This window comes from Barbatula barbatula (genome assembly GCF_947034865.1).
Source record: "Barbatula barbatula genome assembly, chromosome: 4".
NCBI lineage: Eukaryota > Metazoa > Chordata > Actinopteri > Cypriniformes > Nemacheilidae > Barbatula > Barbatula barbatula.
The window spans coordinates 11,220,426-11,226,905 of record NC_136768.1 but is presented as its reverse complement, the minus strand read 5'-3'; positions in this window follow the sequence as shown (position 1 = coordinate 11,226,905).

Here is a 6,480-nt window from a genome sequence, read left to right as displayed (position 1 = left end):
CATAGTTTGATTTGCTGACTGTTAAATGTATAAGCATTAGAACCAGCGCCATTGAAAATAAAATACAGAGTTAAGACACTGCCATAGACCTCCATAGTAAGAATGTAATGCGGAAGTAACTTGCATCATGGAGCGACCAATAGTTACAACCAGTTCACTGCAAATTAATATGTTTATACATTTTTACGAGTTGACGGACATATCTTATATTCATAGATCTTATATACATATTACTACCCAGACAAATGCTGCTATTAATGTAGTAATCAGTATACACAGTATATATCCGTATATATTAGCAAAATTTGTGCAAATATAGTTGCACTGTCCTGCTAAAATCCATTAAAATAGGTTGACGGCACAGATTTGTTTGGAACTATTGAGGGCTCCATACTCAAGGCGCAGAGAATTATCAACAATTATCGTGTATTTCAAGGGCTCCAATAAGTACTTAGACAAAGCCTTATTATAATCTTTTAAGGAGAGTAAGGTGGCATGACTTTAAAAGGACCTGAACATTACATAAGCATAACTTTCAGAGAGACTGAGGGACCAGACAGACCCATAATAAATCAGGGACTGTGATTTTTCCAAAGTTTACAGCAAAGTTCCTTTACTAACAGTGTAGCCTGTGTGTGTGTGTGTGTGTGTGTGTGTGTGTGTGGTGATGGAAACTTTCCTTGAAGGAAATCTCATCAGCCCCATGAATTCCCTCATTTGACACTCAGCAGGACTAAAATCGTCACCCCATCAATACCTGAGCAAATTTCCTCTGGATGTCAGAGTGAATAAGTCAACGTAAACACACAAGAACTCAGTCGCTGTTAAGCAAGATATTGTATGTTTTCAACCTGTCTGGCTGTTTTGTTTCGAAGTGTAGTTTCATCCAGGGAAATCCTGAGTGTTTGTGTAGATGCTGAGATAAAAGCTGCTGAACAGAAGATCGGTCATCAGACTGTCACGAGGAAACGTGTTTGTTACTGTGAAGAAGAGTAGAATGTCTGTGTGGAGCATCTCTGAAATGATTTCAGTTTCCCGTTCACAAAGCACTTATCACCTCTGTCACATTTATCAAATAGGCTTACAGTCAGTATACTTTAACCATATTTTTTATATTAAATAGTAGTGGCCTACCTGTAGTTATAATCAGTGGCGGTTTTAGGCACGGGCGAACCGGGCAGTCGCCCGGGGCGGCATTTTTTCATGTCACGTGGGGGGCGGCACCGGCACGAGCAGTAAAAAAAACTCTGGGCCGCCGCAAATCGGTTATCTATTATCTATCATTCATTCATTGTGTGGGGAATTGCCAAATCGGCGCCCCTGCATGCTGAAAAGATATTGTCATCTGTTTAGCCTAGTCGTTAGAGCGCCTGACTTTCATTCGGACGGATGCCGATTCGAGGCCCGCTCAGGGCAGGTAAACGACAACACAAATTTGGTTTTAAGTCAACAAACACGAGATCTAATTTCACCATAATATTGTGCTTTGCAACAAAACTGTTACAAGTTCAGTTATTATTATTTATTTCCATCAGTTGGGTTAACGTAAGGTCCCGCAATGAGCAAACAGAATTTTCCAATCTGTAGCTAGTTTCTAAGACGAACATAACCTTTGCTATTTATTTGCTACATCACACATGTCATGAATATGAAGGTTTTATGCATGTTTATGACAACTGTCATTAAGTGTCATTCGCTCAATTATGACATTTTTAATGCAAATATTGTTTGTTTGAGGTCTTTGTTGACAACTTTACATTAACCAATACATCTTAACCTGTCATAATTGTCATAAAAACATGACATAGCAGATTAATAATTGAATGTAAGACACTACTTAGCTGGTGTTTCGGCATCTAACCATATTGCCTTAGAGACACTTCTGTACGCGTCACAGTTGTTTTATTTGACAGAACAAACATTTTACTTGTACGGTCAACAGAAAGTTGGCCATCCCATCGCTCACCCCCTACCAACCACGACAAACAATATAACACACCGGATATAAAGGAAATGGAAGTGAACACAACAAAACACGTGATTACAAATAACCAATAAGAAGATAAATGAATTAAGGCCACTACAGCTGGGTTAACCGTCATATTGGTTTTGACATTGGCTGTCATGAGGCCATTATAACTGTCATGAATCTTTTTCTGACCACTTTTTTCCAGTGGTACAAATTGAATGTCAGTAAAATATCATTAAGTGTTAATACTCTGTCAAATTGTTTTATAACAATGTCATGTATACTTTTCTTGACCTCAACTACAGTGGTACAATTACATTTTAATGACAAATTCAATTTGTACCACTGTAGTTTAGGTCAAGAAAAATATGACATAATTTAGTTTTTTCGAGGGGGGGGGGAGCGCTCAAAGATGTTCTCGCCCGGGGTGCAATTCAATGTAGAACCGCCACTGGTTATAATGAATCAACAGGAGAGCAGAATAGAAACCGAGCCGGAAGAATTTACACTAGACTTCTCTCATTATGAGCTCGGTCATGGACAAGATGTTGTGTGGCTGTGACATATTGTTTTACAAATAATTTTTCTCAAACAAATCTTAACAAGTGTGATGGAATCACGTGCTGATATTGATATCTTTGTTTTTAACATAGGCTATGCTTGTGTAAATTTGCCATTATCCTAAGGGTCAATGCTCGTTAAATTGCTGTGTTAAAAATAGACTGTAGGGGGTGACAGATTAAAAGCATTCTGTCAGAAAGAACAATCAAGCTTGTGTGTGTGTATTCCTTGGCAATGTTATGAATGAGGAGGGAAACATCTTGCTGCAGTGCACACAGTTAAAGTGTTTGAGTTCATTTTACTTTTAACTCGAAGTGTCAGTTTTTAAAGACCAGATGATTGTGTTATTCCTAAAATACACTTTTTAAAATTTCGGTTGTAGAAACAGTTCAGGGTTATCTTTGCTTTTGGGACCCTTGTGTAATTTCTTTTTATAAAATAGTGCATTCTCCCTTTATTGTTTGCCTGGCTATTATATGGCTTGATAATATCTCCAGAGCGTTCTTATGTCTTATGGTCACCAGTGTTGTGAGGTCACAGTACATTGACTCCTGTTTGACAGCTTTTCTCATGAATAAGAATGTGTTTGTCAGTTCAATGCTTTCTTAGCCCTCATTTAAGCAGTTCACTTGATAAGAGGCGGTTGATCGATGCATCTGATCCATCCGACAAAGTTATTGACCTGGACTCAGACCTGGTCAATGCATTTGTTTGTAAAGGGTTCTGTGGTGCTGCTTCATGTCTCTGTGGTGAGAGAAAGCCCAAGGGATTCTGGCTAACAGGTGACAGTAGCTGTTACCATTTATTTTCTGATCCAGTTAAGTTTTTTCCTCAGGCATATCTCAGTCCATTTTTGCTCTCACGGCCTGTTCTGTCATTGCTGTAAGCTGCTCTTTTAAAGTCCCAGTGAAAAAAAATTACAATTCCTTTTTTTTCTTGAAATATTGCAGTGTTTATTGTAAACAGTTTATCAATGTGGGTCATTGTCTTTTTAAAAATGTTTGTGCCCTCATAATCTTTAGTTAAAAATGCACTTCCATCCTGTAATGACAATCCATCTTAGATGATAAGATTCATCTAATTCCTCCCCTTCAACTGTCAGTCTGCTGCCAGTTCCATTTTAAGATGCAAAGGCTGTTTTCATATATCCAATCAAATCGCTGAGAAAGAAGAAAGCCACACCCACTATTTTCCTAATTAAACATTCAATTGAGTACCTCAGAGATGATGTATATTTGTATACAATAACCAGAAGCGAATTGGCATTTTAGGACTGGTTCCAGTGCTCCAAAGTCTGTTTTTTTAATGGGTTTTTGGTATATCGCCCAAAATAAGCTCTGTGGTAAATAAAAGCTCTAAATATTTTCACGTTTTATTCTATGACATAAAACACACACTATAACCCGCTTGGGTTTTTTTTAAAAACTTCATTACTAATACTTTGATGTGTACATCAGACATCATTGCATTTATAAAATTTGAAAGAGTTATTTATATAGCGCTGCTCACAATGTGCATTGTTCCAAAGCAGCTTTACAGGGGAAAATAGAAACCGAGAAACACAAAAAAGGTAAAACACAGTACATGGTGTTAATATTACAAGTTAAATTATTCTAGTAAATAATATCTAATAAATGCAGTCTCCCGGTGGTTTATTTAGCATATTTACATTAAGTGAATGCTTTGCTGAAAAGATGTGTCTTTAATCTAGATTTAAATTTGGCGAGTGTGTCTAATCCTTGAATAGCCTCAGGAAGGCTATTCCAGAGTATAGGTGCTCCGTGAGTTTTGAGATCTTGGAGAACGTTATGGGTTGTAGTGTGACAGAAGCTCTGTTAGATTAGGTGGGGCTAAACCGTTTAAGGCTTTATAAGTGATAAAGAGAACTTTAAAGTCAATACGATACTTAATGGGTAACAAGTGAAGGGTTGATAACATTGGGGTTATGTGATCGTATTTTCTGGACCTTTTAAGAACTCTGGCAGCTGCATTCTGAACTAACTGTAGTTTGTTTATTGATGATGCAGGACAGCCACTAAGTAGTGCATTACAGTAGTTAGTCTTGAGGTCACAAATGCATGAATAAGATTCTCCGCGTCAGCAACACATAGAATATTTCGTAATTTGGCAACATTTCTAAGGTGGAAAAAGGCTGTTTTTGAGACATTTGAGATGTGATTTCGAAATGACAGGTTGCTGTCTAATATAACACCTAGATCTTTTACTGTATTTGTTGGAGTAAAAGTACATCCCTCAATTTGCAGGTTATAATCAGACATATTCGGTTTACGTGTCTTTGGTCCGATAAGTAAAATTTCTGTTTTATTTGAATTTAAAAGAAATAAATTACATGTCATCCAATGGTTTATATCTTCGATGCACTCTGCTAATTTGGATAGCTGGGAGGAATCGTCTGGTCTTGATGAGATATATAGCTGGGTATCATCTGCATAGCAGTGGAAGCTAATTCCATGTTTTTAAATAATGTTTCCAAGGGGCAGCATGTATATGGAGAATTGCAAGGGTCCTAGAACCGATCCCTGAGGTAATCCATAATTTATTTGCGTTAGATTTGATGATTGCCCATTTAAATGCACAAACTGATGTCTGTCTGATAAGTAAGATATGAGCCATTGTAGTGCCTGTCCCTCAATTCCGGTATAATTGTGCAGGCGATCTAGAAGTATGTTATGGTCTACAGTATCGGACGCAGCACCTAAGGTCAAGCAGGACTAGGAGTGAGATGTTACCTTTATCTGATGCGATAAGCAGGTCGTTTGTAATTTTAACTAGCGCAGTTTCAGTACTATGATGTGGTCTAAAGCCTGACTGAAATTTTTCGTGTATGTCATTATTTTGTAAGAAAGAGAATAACTGAGTGAACACTACTTTTTCTAGTATTTTGACAGGTAAGGGAGATTTGAAATCGGTCTATAGTTTCCTAGTCCAAGAGGCTTAATGATGGCCATCTTAAAGGGTCCTGGGACATGGCCTAGATTAATTGAAGAGTTGATAATGTTATAAATGGGCTCAATTGTAGTAATTGTAAGTGTAGTAACTCTTTAGTTGGTATTGGGTCTAATAAGCAAGTTGTAGCTTTAGATGTTGCAATAAGTTTAATTAAATCTTCCTGTTTTATAGGTGAAAAACACTGTAGCCTTTCTTTTGGGGTGATGGTTTGTACTAATTCATAGGACAAACTTGGAGGTTGAGTTTTTACTGTTTTGTCTTGTATGTTTTTGATTTTCTCTGTAAAAAAACTTCATAAATTCATAGTTACCAAGGTGCGGCGGAGTATCCAGGTCAGATGATGTCTGTTTATTTGTGAATTTAGCAACTGTGGTAAATAAAAACCTTTGTGTTAGTTTCTATCAGGTAACGGAGGTGCTCAGCCTTTGTTGTTTTTTTGTGCCTTTTAATAACAGTTTGCACTCTCTTTCCACGCAGTTTTAAAGACCTCTAATTTGGTTTGTTTCCATTTGCGCTCCAGTTTACGTGTTTCTCTTTTAAGGGCACGGGTGCAGGGGCGCAACTACCTAGTGTTGGGGGGGTATGCAGAAACAGTTTTGGCGCCCCCCCTGCTAAATAAAAAAGTGTGCCGGACATCATCATCGGCTTGAAATAATAAAGGTTTATTTTAAAAGTATATCAGACAGCTACTGTAAGCCTACCATAATTATATGGTATATGATATAAAAATTTATTCATGGAAATTCCTCTGCAATTTCTTTCTTTTTGCCGTATCTAAAACGGACCGATCCGTACCGAAACGTGACACAAGTGTATCGTTGTAACCGTTACACTCCCACCATTTCCATATTAATAATATTAAGAAATGAATCTGTTGGTATCAAGTATCAAGTTGGTATCAAGCTCCCTCTACACTTCCACCTAATGTTAGACCTACCTGTTGCTTTCCCCTGTCTTTCCTGATCCACCATCCTCACACC